The sequence below is a fragment of the Lycium ferocissimum genome, chromosome 9 (assembly GCF_029784015.1).
Source record: "Lycium ferocissimum isolate CSIRO_LF1 chromosome 9, AGI_CSIRO_Lferr_CH_V1, whole genome shotgun sequence".
In the NCBI taxonomy this organism is placed as follows: domain Eukaryota; kingdom Viridiplantae; phylum Streptophyta; class Magnoliopsida; order Solanales; family Solanaceae; genus Lycium; species Lycium ferocissimum.
In genome coordinates, this window is record NC_081350.1 from 23,815,809 (window position 1) to 23,834,560 (window position 18,752).

Below are 18,752 nucleotides of genomic sequence, written 5' to 3' on the forward strand. Positions count from 1 at the left end.
TTGGTTGATTAAATCGGTATGCTCTCATAGAACGTTAATATCTTCTGTCTAAGCTAGGCACCCGCCTTGCGCTACCAAGTTGATATCCATTTAATTCGACCTATGCATAGACATTGTAGCATACTTGGTATATGTATTATATATCCCTAAATGTGCTAGCCTTTCTTATGGGATCCTGAGCATGTCTAGATAGCGCAAGTCTTAGGTGGTGTTCTACTCTTCTTTTATTTATCTACCGCATTTTGATATCCCTTTCCTAATGTCTTTTCTTTTCTTTTCCTTTGCATGAACACCGGAGCCGAAGAGTTTCACGTTGAGACTCAACGACGCCGCTATCACACGGAGCCGTGCATCCTCGATCATTTCAAGTCTTACATCGTTCAAAGAGAAATTACGAAATAATCAAATCTTTTCTGTCGGGAGTTTGTTTGGCTAACTTACTTGTTGATGATGCTTGTTTACATGTTTGGTGTGACTAACCTTTTATTTGTGTTTGTATGATTAATGGCTAATACTTAAGTTACTATAATTTAAAGCTAAGTTTCATTTAAGGTTTCATTTTAGATATTAATAGAGTACTTCCTCTTACATAGAACACGACATTTAGACGTATGGAATTGGATGTTGATTAGTTTACCACATTGTACCGACTTTAAAATTGGCCTTCCAAATTCGTATTTTGCCCTAGCCGTAGTGTCCTACTAGAGACTATCCACCTACTTTAAAATTATAACTTAACATTATTTTATAAAACTTTTTTTAGGTTTTATGGTGATTCTATTTAAAGGCAATAAATTACCATTTTTAATTCTTTTCCCAAGCGTAGTTCATACCTTTATTTTCCCCACAAGTCCTATCTTAAATGTAAAGATTCTTATATATTTATCTATAATCTTAGCAATACTTACAAAATTATTCTCTTTTCTATAATATTACATTTACACTTAGCCTAACTAATCATAAGTCGGTCGGATTAACCATTATTAATGGAATCTTGAGGATGCCTAATACCTTCCCTCTAGGTTAGTTGAATCCTTACCCAGAATCTTGGTTTCGTAGACTTTAAAAACAAATTAACTTTAGAAAACTACTTTAATCAACTTTAGGTGCCCTAATTCACCATAATTAATTAGGTGGCGACTCCATAACTTTACGCAACCCCGGAATTACCCGGATGTTATAAACTATTTTGACTTAGGTTAAAATAGGGTATAACAGCTTGGCGACTCTGCTGGGGATAATTTAGGTTCTAACCATAATAGACTTAGTTTAAATAGGCTTTGTGTGCTTGTTTGATTATTTTATTTGTTGTTAACTCGTTTGTACATGCTATTAATTGTGACCCCAAGTGACACTAACCATACTCTATGTGCATGTTTTGAGGATAACCGTGCCTAAATATGGACTATTCAAGGGAGAGGACTGACTTCGTGGTAAACCATAGATTCTTTTGGCACCTCTCTTCATACTTTAAGTGACACTTCAAAAATTCTCTTGCTTGCTTGTAAGACAAGAACAAATCTAACCTCATTGTTTCATGTGCATTGTGTGGTGAGCTTTAGACAGCGTTCAATTGCATTGCATTGTGATCTAGAACTTGGCTTGAATGTCTGTTGAGGCGAAATTATGAGTAACACTTGGTATAGGAAAGGATCAAGGCCTTCTTTGACCCGTTTGAGCCTTTCTAGCCTACCAAATGACATTATCCCTAGCATTCCCTTTGAGCCTAAAGCCTTTTCTTTGACAACCACACCATAAGCCTATACCATTTCTGAGTGCTTACATGCACTATCACTCTCTTGGCCCAACCTCCCTGAGCGCACTAAAAACGTGCAACCGCGGATAGAGATCCGAGTTGAAGCTTCAAAAAAAAAAAAGAAAAAAAAAGGATTTGACCGTCCCAGAAAACAAAGGCTAAGAACGACCTCCAAAGCAAGAAGGAGTTCAAAAAAAATAATAATAATAATAATAATAATAATTCGGGATCTCGGACAAACAACCCGTTATTCCTTTTTATTTTTTTCACACTCCGGCATACAACCCGGAATTAGCATCAAGACTTCGGGCATATAACCCAAGTCAATTCTCTTAATCCCCACAGTCTCGGGCAATACAATCCCGAACTCCAAAAAAAAAAAAAAAAAAAAAAAAAAAAAGGGCGGCTCCAACTTGCAAAGGAAATCGTACAAGTACAAAGAAAGAGACACTAAACGAAGGGACGCGTGTCGAGCACACAAATACCAAGCACAGACATAGTGCAACGTTCAGGGAAGGATTAGTCACTCCTTATCCAAATAATATCCTACCCTTTTCCCCAAGCCTACATTACAACCCCATAACAAGCCCTACGTGATTCTATGCCAAGGGTTCTCACATTAGTGGACACTTACATGACGGCCAAGCCTATGGTATCACACTTGCATGCATTGAACATCCTTCTGAGTGTGAGTGTACTTCTCTAGACGTCCCAAAGTTTTTTTTTTAAAAAAAAAAAAATACTGAATATGTGTGAGAAAGGGACTTTCTTTCGAGTGAGGGCACTTGAAACATGAGGATAGGTATAGTTCAAAACCTTTACTTGAAGCAAGACGAACAAATCTTGTCGATACTTGGGTATGTCCGAGGTACCACTTGAAGCCGTAGGAATTATCATTAAGTCTCTGAAGACAACCGGGGGCATCTTTTGGCTATACAGACTGCCTCATTTTCATAAGCCAGACGGCTACACTCTTACTCTACTCTCTACCTTATCATTTATCTCTACCTTATCATTTGCTTTACCAACTTTACCTACTTTCACCTAAACTTTACAGGGATTTGCATTCACTTTACATTTTATCCTGAACTTTATAGGGTTTGCATCATGTCTCCGAATACAACCGGAGACATTATCCTGAACTTTACAGGATTTGCATTAAGTCTCCAAAGACAACCGGAGACATCACTTACTTTACCTTATCCCGAACTTTACAGGATTTACATTAAGTCTCCAAAAACAACTGGAGACATCATTTACTTTACCTTATCCTGAACTTTACAGGATTTGTATTAAGTCTCCAAAGACAACTGGAGACGTCATCTACTTTACTTTATCCTGAACTTTACAGGATTGCATCAAGTCTCCGAAAACAACCGGAGACATTATCCTGAACTTTACAGGATTGCATCAAGCCTCCGAAAACAACCGGAGACATTATCCTGAACTTTACAGGATTTGCATCAAGTCTCCGAAAACAACCGGAAACATTAACCTGAACTTTACAGGGTTTGCATCATTTACTTTACATACTTTAACGACTTTACCGCGAACTTTACAGAGACATCATACTTTACCCCGGACTTTACGGGAATTTACATCAAATCTCCGAAAACAACCGGAGATATCATTCACTTTACTTTGTCCTGAACTTTACAGGATTTGCATCAAATCTCCGAAAACAACCGGAGACATCACCCACTTTACGACTTTACCCCGGACTTTACGGGAATCTTCATCAAGTCTCCGAAGACAATTGGAGATATCATATCATCAAGTCTCCGAAGACAACCGGGGGCATCATTCGGCTACACAGCCTCAAATGCATCAGCCAGACGGCTACACTATGACTTTACTCTCTACTTTATCATTCACTTTACCAACTCTAACGACTTTATTCTGAACTTTGCAGGGATTATCATCAGTCTCCGAAGACAACCGGGGGCATCATTCGGCTACACAGCCTCAAATGGATTATCATCAAGTCTCTGAAGACAACCGGGGGCATCATTCGGCTACACAGCCTCAAATGCATAAGCCAGACGGCTACACTATGACCTTACTCTCTACTTTATCATTCACTTTACCAACTTTAACAATTTTACCTTGAACTTTGCAGAATTATCATCGAGGCTCCGAAGACAACCGGAGACGTCATTCACTTTACAACTTTGCTCGACTTTCCGGAAATCTTCATCAAGTCCCCGAAGACAACCGGAGGCATCGCATGGCTATACGGCCTCATCCGCATAAGCCGAACGGCTACAATTTTACTTTACCCTCTACTCTACTACTTTATTTTATCATTTACTTTACCTATTTTAACGATTTTATTTTAAATTCTGCAGATATCATTTATCATCGAGTCCCGGAAGACAACCGGAGGCCGTATCATCATTGAAGTCTTCAAATACAACCGGAGATATTCAGCATAAGCAACGCACATTCACTCAAAGTCCCTGAAGACAACCAGAGACGACGTTTGGGCCACATTGCCTCATTATAAGCCACACGGCTTCATCCTCATTCTCACACTCATATTTACTATCATACAATTTTATACTTTCCACTTTATTACTAATTTTGACATGAATTTCAGTCTTTGACAGAAAGTACAATCTACAGAGACGCAACACAACGTGGAACTTTATCTTACGCAGTGAACTGGGGCAAACATGCTGAAGAGGAATATCAAACTCATAAGCAAAGGTCACGGATCTACTCTCGAACTCAACTCCGCCTACGTCCACAAACACGTGCCACGTAGGTCAATTTTTCTTTCATATTCCCTACTAATACTCTATTTCAATCAACTTTTTTCACAATCTTACACATTCTACATCCCCAGCGTTTCCATAACTCAACACTGGGGCATTTTTGGAGAATTTACATCGTGTCTAGTAGAGTCCTACTTAAAGGTGTGTTGCGCCCCACATTTCTAATTAGGAGGCTATAAACATATGTTCCATTCTCGAACATTCTTGTCATCTGTCTACGACCCCGCACAGTTATAAATCCACAAAAACTCTCGAACTACACATGGCCTGATTCTCGTGCAACCCGAGATATGTAGGCAACTCGAAACTGAGGCTCGGCCGTAATTTTCCCTAATTCCTTCTGTCCTCATAATATTTTCCACCAAATTCTCCTAAATAGTACTTTCTTACAAATTCATACTTGTTGGTCAGAACAAAATTGGCTACTACGTCAACGTCTTCGCCCGAAAACTCTTACATCGTTTCCGTACCGAAGAGGGGCATCTGTTGACACCCAATTTTGTCCCTCCTTTATTTAATTTTACTCGGGTTTCTAAATTTACTGACGAGCTAAATACTTTATTTTCACTATTTTTATTACTACTACTATTAATATCGTTACTTTTATTTTCAACATTACGAACATTATTTTATCACAAATTTTAAATGGCTCGTCATCATTTCATTTTCGGGGTCGAACCCGCCAAATTAATTACAAGACAACACTTGGCTAAATCCTTATTTTCTACATATTAATTGTTAATTGTCTTCACATAATATATATTGTACTAGTTATTAAATTAGAAGTCCGATAATAATTAAATAGAGGAGAAATGATCAACAATTTTCACCTCATAAACATTTGCTCGGAAGTATATCAATATTGGACTCATTTTGAAGCTCGTATTTTAAAACAACGCATTATAATTTTTATTTCATCAAAATATTATTTTACAAGGGGTAAAATCTTGATAATAGCCATCTATCCCTAAAAGAAAAAAAAAGAAAAAAAAAAGAAAAGAAAGAAAAAGGAAAGCTAACTTTTTTTTTTCTTTCTCTCACGCTCACCTCTCTACCCTACCTCTCTTTCTCTTTCTCTTTTCATCCTCACCATCTCTCTTTCTCTCACGCTCCCACTCCCGCTCCTCTACCCTACCTCTCTTTGTCTTTTCCCTTTTTATCATCACCACCACTACCATTTGCCTCCCTAACGTTTCTCTTTCTACCCTCTCTCTCCTCACGCTCCCTCCACTCACTGATGTTCCCCCCACGCCTCACGTTCCTCTTGTTCCCCATGCCTCACGTTCCTCTCCACCTCTCCTTGTCTTCATACGCTCCTCTCTCCTCATTCTATAAAAGGAGAGGGAGATCGAACAGATGAAAAAAGGAGAAGATCTGGAATTACAAAATCTACCTACAAAAACACAAGTTTGATCACCAAAAACAACCAACAATTACTCTATTTTAATTTCTGTTTCTGTTTAAAACTTTAACTACTTTAATCGGGTTTGGATTTCTTCAAGTTTGAGTGTAAATCCGAGACTCAACACCCAGTTCACTGTGCCCAAAACAGGTCGGCACTGTCCCTCTTTGCTCTATTTATTTTGAATATTGTATTCTGGTACATAATTTGTTTACTTGAATTTGGATATAATGAAATGATTATACCCTATGTCGATATGGTTTGATCTGATCTCTATCTTATGTTCTGTGTTCAGCTCTGTTCTGTGTAAATTTATGTAGTTAGATTAGTTTAGTTTAGTTCGGTTCTAATCTGGTACGTTTAGATTGCTCATTTGTGTTCCTTAGTGTAACATCCCTATGTTCTCTAGTCCTAATTAGCTAGCTCATTAAGTTAGATGATTAGTGTCTGTTTATTTCCACTTCTGCTTTGGATTTAACTTCATGTTTATTGCAAGCTGAAGATGAAATTCAGATTTGTCGTCCCTTTAAGCTTTATTAGAAGTGATGATTTCGTTCTGATATGCTTTGTGTTAATTTTATTATTGTCCTTCTTATGATAAAGAATAACTAAATCTTGAGTTAGAGATTAGTGGATGAATGCTCAACGAATGTCTTTCACTGTTTGGTGTGCTTGCATTTACTTTAAGTTAACATATAAAGAGTTTATGATTTGAGATACAATCAATCAATGTGCTCTTCCTTCATTTATCAACACATTATTTCTTTGCTGATTAAGTTTAACGTATAGTTTTGAATTCAGTTATTCACATTTTATTACTTCCCTGTCCTCTCTGTTTTCAGTTCCTTTTTTTTTTATAGATTAGCTTATGTTGTTCGGGTTATCTAGCCAAATCAGCTTCCCTTTATTTTTGTGCCAAAATATGATGTTTGTTCTTCACGTGTCCTTTGTTTAGTTGAGGTTTATGTTAGATTAAGTTTTGTCTTATTTAAGATATGCATGTGAATGCTGATGATGGTCCATTTAGTATTTAGTCTCCATTATTATTTCGCATTAAGTAAAATCAGTCCTTTAGTTGTTACTTTCCCTGCATTTCATGCCATTATGCTTAGACTTGGAATTTCTTTAGGCATTAGTTAGTAGAAAAAGCATGAGTTTTTGGTCCATTTTGGTTGATTAAATCGGTATGCTCTTGTAGAACGTTAATATCTTCCGTCTTAGCTAGGCACCAGTTTGCGCTACCAGTGATATCCATTTAATTCGACCTATGCATAGACATTGTAGCATACTTGGTATAACAGATTATATATCCCTAAATGTGCTAGCCTTTCTTATGGGATCCTGAGCATGTCTAGATAGCGCAAGTCTTAGGTGATGTTCTACTCTTCTTTTATTTATCTACCGCATTCTGATATCCCTTTCCTAATGTCTTTTCTTTTCTTTTCCTTTGCATGAACACTGGAGCCGAAGAGTTTCACGTTGAGACTCAGCGACGCCGCTGTCACACGGAGCCGTGCATCCTCGATCATTTCAAGTCTTACATCGTTCAAAGAGAAAATTACGAAATAATCCAATCTTTCTGTCGGGAGTTTGTTTTGGCTAACGTATTTGTTGATGATGCCTGTTTATATGTTTGGCGTGTCTAACCTTTTATTTGTGTTTGTATGATTAATGGCTAATACTTAAGTTACTATAATTTAAAGCTAAGTTTCATTTAAGGTTTCATTTTAGATATTAATAGAGTACTTCCTCTTACATAGAACACGACATTTAGACGTATGGAATTGGATAAGTGATTAGTTTACCACATTGTACTGACTTTAAAATTGGCCTTCCAAATTCGTACTTGCCCGGCTGTAGTGTCCTACTAGAGACTATCCACCTACTTTAAAATTATAACTTAACATTATTTTATAAAACTTTTTTTAGGTTTTATGGTGATTCTATTTAAAGGCAATAAATTACCATTTTTAATTCTTTTCCCAGCGTAGTTCATACCTTTATTTTCCCCACAAGTCCTATCTTAAACAGTATTCTTATATATTTATCTATAATCTTAGCAATACTTACAAAATTATTCTCTTTTCTATAATATTACATTTACACTTAGCCTAACTAATCATAAGTCTGGTCGGATTAACCATTATTAATGGAATCTTGAGGATGCCTAATACCTTCCCTCTAGGTTAGTTGAATCCTTACCCAGAATCTTGGTTTCGTAGACTTTAAAAACAAATTAACTTTAGAAAACTACTTTAATCAACTTTAGGTGCCCTAATTCACCATAATTAATTAGGTGGCGACTCCATAACTTTACGCAACCCCGGAATTACCCGGATGTTATAAACTATTTTGACTTAGGTTAAAATAGGGTATAACACACATCTCGAGAGAAAACCAGTAATATACCTGTGACGACATTAGGCGACGCCTCCTGGTCCTGTCTGCTGGCTAAGGCATAAATGCGGTTCGAAGGACCGCTAGAACCCGAAGCTCCGCCACGACCCCTGCCGCGGCCTGCTGGTGCTGGAGTACCTCGCCCCGCAGGGCGCATCGCTACTGAGGCTGAAGATGAACCACCGGCTGACCCGGTAGACTGAGCTGAACTGCCTGTACCCCCTCTAGTCGGACAGTCTCTCATCAAATGGCCCTGGCGGCCACAAGCAAAGCATGCACCCGTAGCTCGGAAACACTCTCCAGGGTGCTGTCTCCCACAGTAAGAACACGGAGGTCTGGGTGGCCTTATCCGACCTTTGGAAACCTCTGTCCAACTGTGAACCTGAAGCCCGGGAGCTCGGGCCTGCCCCTGAATATCCGGCACCCTCTGATCTCCTGCCGGTAAACTGTGGGGGTGTACCTCGTGATGACTGAGAAGGATATCTGCTCTGCTGCTGCTGCTGAGGCTGTCTGCCTCGGAAATCCCCAGAATACCCGGATGATCTAGCCCTCTTGGGCTGGCCCCTATCATCAACTCTATCAGGCTGGCGCCCTCTGCGTCTGTCCTCCATGCCCTGGGCGTGAGCCTGTATGCGGGCGATATCCATACCGGACTGGGCTGCCAATACCAAGCAACTGTCAACGAAATACTGATCCAGCCCCACTATATACCGGTGCATCCGGTCAGTCATGGTAGCTACATATGTGGGCGCATATCGGGCCAATGAATCAAACTCTAAGCTGTACTCCCGAATCGGCCTGCCTCGCTGCTTCAACAGCAGGAATCGATCTACCCTGGCGCGCCTCATCTCCGGAGGCAGAAAATGGGCCATGAAGGCCTCTGTAAACTCACCCCATACAGCTGGAGGGGCGCCCTCACCTCTGGACAGCATCCACGACTCGTACCAATTGGCTGCTACATCGTGCAACCGGTATGACGCCATCTCAACCGACTCTGTCTCGGTAGCACTAATCAGTCGCAGGGTACGCTGCATCTGCCGGATGAACTCCTGCGGGTCCTCTGCAGGCCTCGACCCAAAGAACTCTGGTGGCCCACAAAGTAAGAAATCACGGGCCCTGTGACTGTCGCGCCTGTCTGCACGATCATCCCCTGCTCCCTGTCTCTGGACCTGTCCTGCTACCAGTCGAGTCAATAGCTGAACTGCCTCTCGCAGGGTACCATCGTCCGCCCCTGGCTGGGGAACTGGAGGCGCGGCCGTTGGAGCCTCTGGAGCTAATGGTGTAGCCGCCCCCCGACCCCTAGTGGCAGCGACTGGTGCTCCAGACTCCTCTGATGAAGAAGACGTAGTAGAGTCTGCTGGCCGGGACGCAATATCACGCATCATCTGAGCAAGGGTCCGAGTACCCCTTCGAGCCCGACTCGTCTCTCCGGCCGCTACTGACTTGCCCTTCTGGGCAGCTGTCGCCTTTTTCGGAGGCATCACTGAAAACAGAACACAACAACTGATCAGAACAGAGTCATCCTAATAGCACAGCTCTATCGCACGATCTAAGATCAGAAGAAAAGACAACATCCTAAATGTCCTGTAGCCTCCTGTTTATAGATGTGGTGCACAACACACCGATAAATAAGACTCTACTAGACACGATCTGTGGACACTCCGAGGACAAACCGCTCTGATACCACTTCTGTCACGACCCAACCCCGTGGGCCGTGACTAGTGCCCCATCCGGGCACCCAAACACATCTATCAAACGCTATCTCAAATCATAACGAACGCATTCAAATATATAGCGAGAAGCGACAAGGCTATGTTTCAAATTTAGATAATTTCCGAAAAAAATTTTGGCAGAGTTTCCTTTGTTTAATGGACTATCCAAAATAACCCCGTTACGTAGAAAATACCAACAAAGGCCACACGGGGCCAACAAAATATCATATACAAATGCGGACCGGCCGCGCGGCGGCGGGATCGCCCAAACACAACGTATACACACACAACCGAACGTAGGTAGGCACAACCCACAAAACAAGTCCACGGACCTCTAAAAAAGCATGACGGACGAGAATCATATGACGGGACGGGGCCCCCGCCGTGCCCATGAACAATATATATAAATGCAATGACGAATATATATACCAAAAGTATAAGCTCCGGAATGAGAGGAGCACTCCAAGTAAGAAGGGTGTCTAAACAGGGTGGATCACCAGGGCTGAACGTACGTCATGCGGGCATGAAACGCAGCCCCCGGAGAAGGGGGTCAGTACGAAATATGTACTGAGTATGCAAAGCAGAAGGTACAGAAATCTGAACAATAATCGAATCAGAAGTATGGAAAATAATACATATCCAAAAATATCAAAATTTTTATTTCCAAAGTATAAATTATGCATAGGGCACAGGAAAATATGGTCGCCCGCCTGTCGATGGCGCCATAACACAAGATAACACCGAGAGAAAGTTTCAAATCTCGAATCCCCGTCACACATCACAACACAGCATAACGCCAATCACAGCATAACGCCAAACATAAGTGGAACCCGGCCCTCGAGCGAGGAGCACGGTGGACCATAAACACAGCATAACACCGGAATGTATCACAAAGCGCACGACAACAGAACCGGCGGAAGGCCGCGAACGATATCATAGTAGGCACGGCGGAGTAGTGAGGAATCATATGCATAAAATCATTAGTATAGACCCGAAGGATAAATAAAATAGTCATATTCGAAATCGGAATAATAATTATCACTTTTTGTTTCAAAGTTGCCGAGTTTACATAAAAGGGCGTCGCGGGACCCACGGACGAGTATAGACCCGAACTGAGCCCTCCTATGAAAAACATACTCATTATATATCATACAAACTCCTACGAAAGTTTCAAAGCATTCCGAGCTTCTCGAGAAAGTTATGAGCGTTTGTAGTTTTTGAATCACTAATGAATAAGTTCTTAAAAAAAAAATCAGCTTTTAAGTAGCCTTTGCAAATTATTAATTCCAAGGATGTAAGGATCAATATTATGGCATATTAGCACAAGGATACCAAGGAAACAAGTGCGAATCACGTACAAGCTCGGATTTCGAGAATAGAGTTTCCTCGAGGCTTGAATCATAGCCTAATTCAACTGAGACATGCCAAAAAGGAAGGTTACTTTACATACCTCAAACGCTCTCCAAAATGACCCAAACTCAAGCTAATCCAATCTATGATTCGGGCTGCCCACGATCTATAAACAAGCCATAAAATGCCAATTATTAGCCAAAGACTTTTTGGGCATTAGATTCCAAATTTGCCCTTAATTCTACAGAAATTCGGGCAGCATTTCCCCTATAAATAGGCTACCCCGAGAATCTAACTCGGCCATATCAATCAACAACAACAACAACGACCAATCCTAACAACATCAACAACCAATCCGAAAGGCAAAACAACAATAATAGCTTTCTTTTCTATTATTCAACAACTTACATAAATTAACTCAACGGTTTACATTCAAGCCGTATTATCGCTTATACATTTGATTATTAACCCAAACCCATACTAACAACATTCAAGAACATTCTAAACAATTCACATAATAATTCCAACAACCCACAATTTTTTCCATTTTTGGGCCGAAAACAGTCCCAAGCCGAGCAGCCCTCTTTTCATTTTTCCTCATTTTCAAGTCATGCTTTGCATCACAATCCTCAATATAACGATGTCATTTTCATAAAATATACAATTCATGTCAAATGCACGACCAGCCTCAAAACAGCCCCGCAACAATTCACCATATCACTTTGGGACATTAAACTTTCATTTCCAAACTAGAAGTCATCACAACAACCATTAAAACGCTAAGCGACATTAGTGTGTTCTTTGGCATATAGCATGACCCATATTCGTCTATCACTACACATATACATATTTTGATGATTCTTAGCCATCCTACACCCTACAACAATTTAACATGCTACAAGGAATTTATTCAATAACCCAATCACAATACCCATTTACACGGCTAGCACACCCATCACACAACCCACTTCCAACATACTATATCTCATGATTTTCATCCATATTAACATACTACAATGTGCACAAAACATTCACAACTCATAAAACAAGAGAAATTCTTACCTTTCTTCTTTACTCCACAATTAGGCTAGGGTTTGAAATCTACAAAAATTGATGGCTAGATCGCTCCAACCACGCTTCCACGTCACTTAGGGACCTCAAAATAGTGGGTTTTCATCATCAAAATAATTTTTGGAGGACAAGAAATGAGGGATGATTTTCTTTGGCCGTGAGCTTCCTTAATGGAGGGAGTCTTCACTTCTTTTATTTTTCAAGTGGATGAAGTTAAAATAATGAAGTGGTCATCTTTATTTCAAGTAGAGCAAGACTTGGTCAAGTTCCCTTGGCCCACATTAAATGAGTTGGACCACTTAAAAGGTGACACAAAATTGTGTGGGCCAGCCATGGAAATTGTGGATGATTTTCCACTTCCAATTTTTATCACTTTTGGTCCCAAATTTTTCTAATTGTTCCATACCAATAAATTCATGCACAACTTATATCTCAAAATAAAATCGAAGGTCAAGAATCCCGACTTTGTATCCCGAAATAATTTTTGTCCTTAACTTATCGTAATTAATCCAGATTATTCCACTGTACAAAAATACGGGTTCTAACAATAGGTCTGAGATCAGAGAAAGTGACTGGGGGGTTCACTTTGGGGATAAGTACCAGGCAAGTATGTGTGAAATATTTGGTGAGCTTTTTGCCAAGGAAGAAACTCTGGACAAAGTCTTTGACGTCATTACCAATAATGTCCCAACATTTATGGTAGAAAGTGCCGTTGAATCCATCAGGGCCAGCAGTACTAGAGGCACTCATACTAAAGACCGCACTTTTGATTTCATCATAATCCGGCACACCTGCAAGGGAAGAATTATCACTATTAGTAATGATTCTAGGAATATAATCAACTATATTAGTGTCAGTAAAAGAATGAGGCAGAGTGAAGAGGTGTTTAAAGTGGTGAATAGCAGCATTGGCTATTCTGTCATCTCCCTGGATCCAGTTATCATTGTGATTTTTGATCCTGTGGATGTGAAGCTTTCTCCTTTTGTCTCTGATAACACTGTGGAAGTATTTGGTGTTGCAGTCCCCTTCTTCGAACCAATCTACTTGGGATTTTTGTTTCAGCAATATATCCTGCATATTCATCCATCTGATATATTCCGCCTGACCCTTATTAAGGGCTTCTCTGGTAAGATCATTGTTTTGGGTAATATCCTGTTCTTCTAAGTGAAGCATTTTCTTCTCCCAGGCCTTAACTTGATCATAGACATTTCCAACCGTGTCTCTGGACCATTTACTGAGATTTTTGCTAAGATTTTTGAGCTTGGTTTGAAGCCTCCACATTGGATTTCCAATAACATTTATATTCCAGGATTGTTCAACCACTTGGAGAAAAGAAGGTTGAGTTGTCCAGAAATCCAAAAACTTGAAATAAGTGATGCCTTCTTGTTGTTCCTGGTTACATTTAATGAGCAGAGGTCTGTGATCAGAGCCACTCCTAGCAAGATGCTTAACTTGACTGTTGTGAAAAAATTGAGCCCAATCGTCATTGATGAAGATTCTGTCTAGTCTTTTCCAAATTCTTTTCCTTGGCTTTCTATTGTTGCACCAAGTAAATTTAGGACCCACAAAACCCAAATCAAAAACTTCACACTCATCCATACAAGTGCCAAAGTCAAGACTGCTTCTCATCCTATGAGGTTTACCACCTAATTTCTCATCCGGGTCCAGGATAACGTTGAAATCACCCCCAATGCACCACGGTCCTTGAATGCCCTGATGCACATTGATCAAGTTAGTCCAAAGCTCTTGTCTTTCGGCTGAAGAACATTTGGCATAAACTGCGGTAATGTAGAAATCTCCATTATAAGGGCTGTAGTGTTTTTTTATGGTAATTTGTTGATCTGAGCTATCGACTACCGAGGTGCGATGATCTCCAGTCCAGAATAACCAAATCTGACCATTGGTATTAGAAATGCTATGTTGATAGCCCAAGAATCTCATGTAATTGGTGAGTTTATTCATGTTGACAAAGGGTTCTATTATGACAGTGAGATCCACCTTGTTCATTTGAATGAGTTTTTTTAGTCTGTGGATAGCTTTCCTAGACTTGACTCCCCTTATATTCCAAAATATAGAACTGATCATGAAACATAAGGGGGGATCAGTTTTTTCTTCTCCCCTTAATTAAGGAGGGAAGTTTGTCTTTGTCTTTGTTGTTGTTGTTGTTGTTGTTGGCATTGTTGTTGTTGCTTCTATTTCTATGCTTGATCTTCCTAGCAGGAGAAAAACCATCGTTGTCGTCATTCTCACACGAATCTGATTGAACTTGGTCCTCCGGTATCATAACTGTAATTCTGTTAGGAGAATCAACCTGTATTTGTTGATGAGATACTTTGTTTTGTTTGGTCTTTGGCTGTTGCTGCTTATTAGCATCAACTTGGCTTTCTTGGTCTAGATTTTGTTGCTCTTCTTGCCTTTTATCTACTTGAGTGGTAGTCAAATCCACCGTAAGCTGTATCCCTGGCAGTGCCTTGACCTCTGCAGGAATACTAACGGATCCTCCATCAATGTCGGAGAGGTAAAGTTGCATATTTTGATGACTTTTGCTGGTGTTGTTATTGGTATCCATGTTGCCGGTGCTAACTTGTTCTGATTCCTTAGGATCGGGCTGAGTAGTATTTTCATGTTGTTGGTCTTTGCGAACTAGTACTACTCTCCTTCTCTTCATCGTTAACATCAGCATTAGTATTGGGGAGATTCAACAGAGATTTCTCCCCCATGTTTTGCTGTAACTGTTTCTCACCAGTAGGAACTTTTCCTGATTCCTTGTCCTTCTTCCTTTGCTTTTTCCTCTTGGTGGACTGAATAACCTTAAGGAGTACACTGGGTTTCTTGTTAGTCTTATTCCTTTTTTTGGTTTTTTTTCCAGTCCCAGATTTATTTCCATTCCGATCAGGCTGCTCGTGTTTGTGACCAGCTTTCTTTGTGTCAGTTTGGGCAGTGTTCAGCTGCTTAATACTCGGCTGACCCTCCCTACTGTTGCCTTCCTTAGTATTTATAGAATCATTCTTTTCCTCCTCTACCCCAGCTGTAACTTCCTCTGCTCTGGGACCCGTATTGACCTCTTGGTTCAGATTCTTGGCACTGTCGTTTTCGATTTTCTTGGCCTCAGCAGCCTTCTTCCTTTCAAGTGCACGACATTCAGCCATCATATGACCCAATTTCCTACAATGTTTACAATATTTTGGTATTCCTTCGTACTCAAGTTTCTGGTAGAATCCCTTAAGAGGGGAGTTCTCCTTTTCGATTCCTATCCAAACCTGATCTGGTTGGGATTTGAGGAGGTCAATTTCAACTCTAATTTTAGCCATGCTGGGTCTTGTTCTACTTCTTGTCGCCATATCCAATTCTAATGGGGTACCCACATTGCTAACAATCTGTTTGAGATAATGCCAAGTGTGAAGGTGAAACGGTAAAGCAGGAAGGAGAACCCATACCGGAGCAATCGGTAAATCCTCCTCCGGCTTGAAATCCGGCGACCATTTTTGGAGCCACATCTGTTGCCCTTCAATGTCGATAACTCTCCTGTACCAAACAGCATTGAAATCTCCTTCATTAGTGAAATCTAGAAAAACATTGTAAGTATCAAAGACACCAATTGTGACTCGCCCCTTTAATGAAATTAGTTCTTTGAAGCTCGATCTAAGACGATCGATGCGGGGTCTTGCTCGCGAAATCGACCTACAAGAGTGAACTTGCACTCCGTAGCCATTAGTCCATAGTATTCTGCATGATTGAAGATGACAGCCGGCACCCCATTGTGAGCAACTGTTTAGCGAGCACGATTCCTTTCCATGGTGAGAGGGGGTGGTAGATGAAGAAGGGGGCGACGCAATTGTGTGAGCATACGAGGGTTGAGAAGAAATTGATGGTGTAGGGAGGTTCGTGATGTTTGTGGGGGTTGGAATAGCCTTCAGACGCGCCGTGGCGGCGCCGTCCGGCGGTTCCATTGGAGGCGCGTGTGGGAGACTTGCTTAGATGTTAGCCGTTGAAAAGGTAACGTTGGTGTGTACGGAGAGAGTTTGTGTTTTTTAATTAATTAAATTCAATGAAGGAACACATTGAAAGAATCTTTTCACCTCATCTTCACGAACGAACTCTGTAGTTATCTTCCAAATGATATGATAGTGCAACAAATTCTTTATACCGTCGTCAGAGTATACAAGTTAAACTTAAAAAATAAAAGCAAGTGATCTATAAATACTATACCAGGTTAAATTAAATTGTTGGTGTTATAAACTGAGAACCAACCATAACCTAGGATTAATTAATTGTCTGTGTAAGCTTTGTTATGAACTTGGAAGAGAAATGGAGAAACTTCTTCGATATGCATGGCCTCTTCTTTACTCTTCATCATTCATTAGTTAACAAAAGAAACAAAAGATTCATTTAAAACAATTACGTAGAATTTTCTAGATCATAGTCTGACTTTAGTTTGAATGTCATTTTTCTAGGTGGTCCAGTAATCAGCTTTCAATTAATTTATTTACAATTTGGAATTTGTATATATTGCTATTGTCCTATCTATAAAAAGTGTTTTTTTGTCCTTTCAGGATGCTGATATATTGTGGTTTCGACAACCATTTGTACATTTTTATCCGGACGCCGATTTCCAAATTGCTTGTGACCATTACTGGTATGACTCTATGGACTTGAACAATTCACCAAATTCCGGTTTTCACTATGTCAAATCAAATCAACGTACCATCAAATTTTACAAATTTTGGTACATTGCAAGGGAGGCTCATCCCGGAAAACACGATCAAGATGTACTCAACATGATTAAATTCGATCCATTTATTAAAGATATTGGATTGAAAATTAGGTTTTTGGACACAGCTCTATTTGGGGGATTTTGTGAGACTAGCAAAGATCTCAATTTTGTGTGTACAATGCATGCGAATTGTTGTATAGGAATTGATAATAAACTGCATGACTTGACAATGGCGCTTGATGATTGGGAAAAGTATATTGCTTTACCTGGTGATGAAAGGATGTCAAAGCCACAAACCTGGACCGTCCCAAGAATCTGTGGTTAAATTGAGTAATTAAAACAAGGGAAAAGGGTAAAAAGTGCCGCTCTACTTCGGGAAACGGGCTAAAAATATCCTCAATTACAAATTTGGGTAAAAAATACTCCTCCCGTCATTAAAGCTTTCAAATATACCCCCGTCTTTACGGAAATCCGCAACATAACCCGATTTCATTTTTAAACCCGACCCAACTACATAAAAAACTTATATGCGACCAACTTGTTCTCGAGTCCTGCATCTGGAGCCACTAGGCATAAGAGCAGGTAACCCATATGGGTTTTTTATTTAGTTGGGTCGGGTTTAAATGGAGCGGGTTTAAAAATAAAATCGGGTTATGTTGAGAATTTCTGTTAAGACAGGGGTATATTTGAAAACTCTAATGACGGGAGGGGTATTTTTTATCCAAATTTATAATGGAGTATATTTTTAGCTCTTTTCCCAAAGTAAAGAGGTATTTTTGACCCTTTTGCCTTAAAACAACTATCTTTCTTCTTCTAGTAATGGTCCGTGTAAGTGTAAAATCCTTTCATGTCACCTTTTTCTCAGGCTTTTTTTTAATTGGTATTTTCTCAGTCTGTTCTTTCCTTTTTATTTCCTTTTGAGTATTTTTTTTTTTTCTTATCATAATATATGTTTTACTAGTATTAACTAACATCCATTCACGGTGTAAAAATAATTTACACTACCAAATCATTTATGTTTGTTGTAGCAGATAAGTTGCCTTATATTAAAGATAATTGCAAATCTCACTTTTTATGGAGGGTGTCTTCTAGATTATTTTGCTTAATTCAGTTCTCCCAAGCGCTTTAAAGAAGTCACTTTAGGTTCTTAACAAAGAATATTTGTTTTGTAAAGCATAATTCTCCTTTAATTAATTGAAGTATAGCATTACAAAAACTCTTTCAGAAATTCAGTGCGGTTATGTTGGGTATACGTTTCTCAAAAAATCCAGTGGATCCTTCCCCGGACTAACAAACAGTGTTTATCATTGTACTAGTTTAAAAAATGATGAGTAGCTCCATAATACTCCCTCCGTCCCAAAATAAGTGTGGTTTTAACTCATTTCACGCCATTAAGAACAATAATAAACACAAGGTTTATTTTACTAAATTACCCCTATTAATTACATGTTTCTTGAGAATTGAGCACCATTAACAAGAAGTAGTTCATTATATAAGGGTATAGTCGGAAACAATTACAATATTATATTTTGTCTTGAATTCCTAAAGTGACACTTATTTGAGACAAATTTTA

At 39.6% G+C, this 18,752-nt stretch overlaps 1 pseudogene; it reads left to right on the plus strand.

Annotated features, from left to right (window-relative positions):
- LOC132029947 (uncharacterized protein At4g15970-like) overlaps window positions 1-18,403 on the plus strand; it is an 81,718-nt pseudogene extending 63,315 nt beyond the window's left edge.
- The last annotated feature ends 349 nt before the right edge of the window (window positions 18,404-18,752 follow it).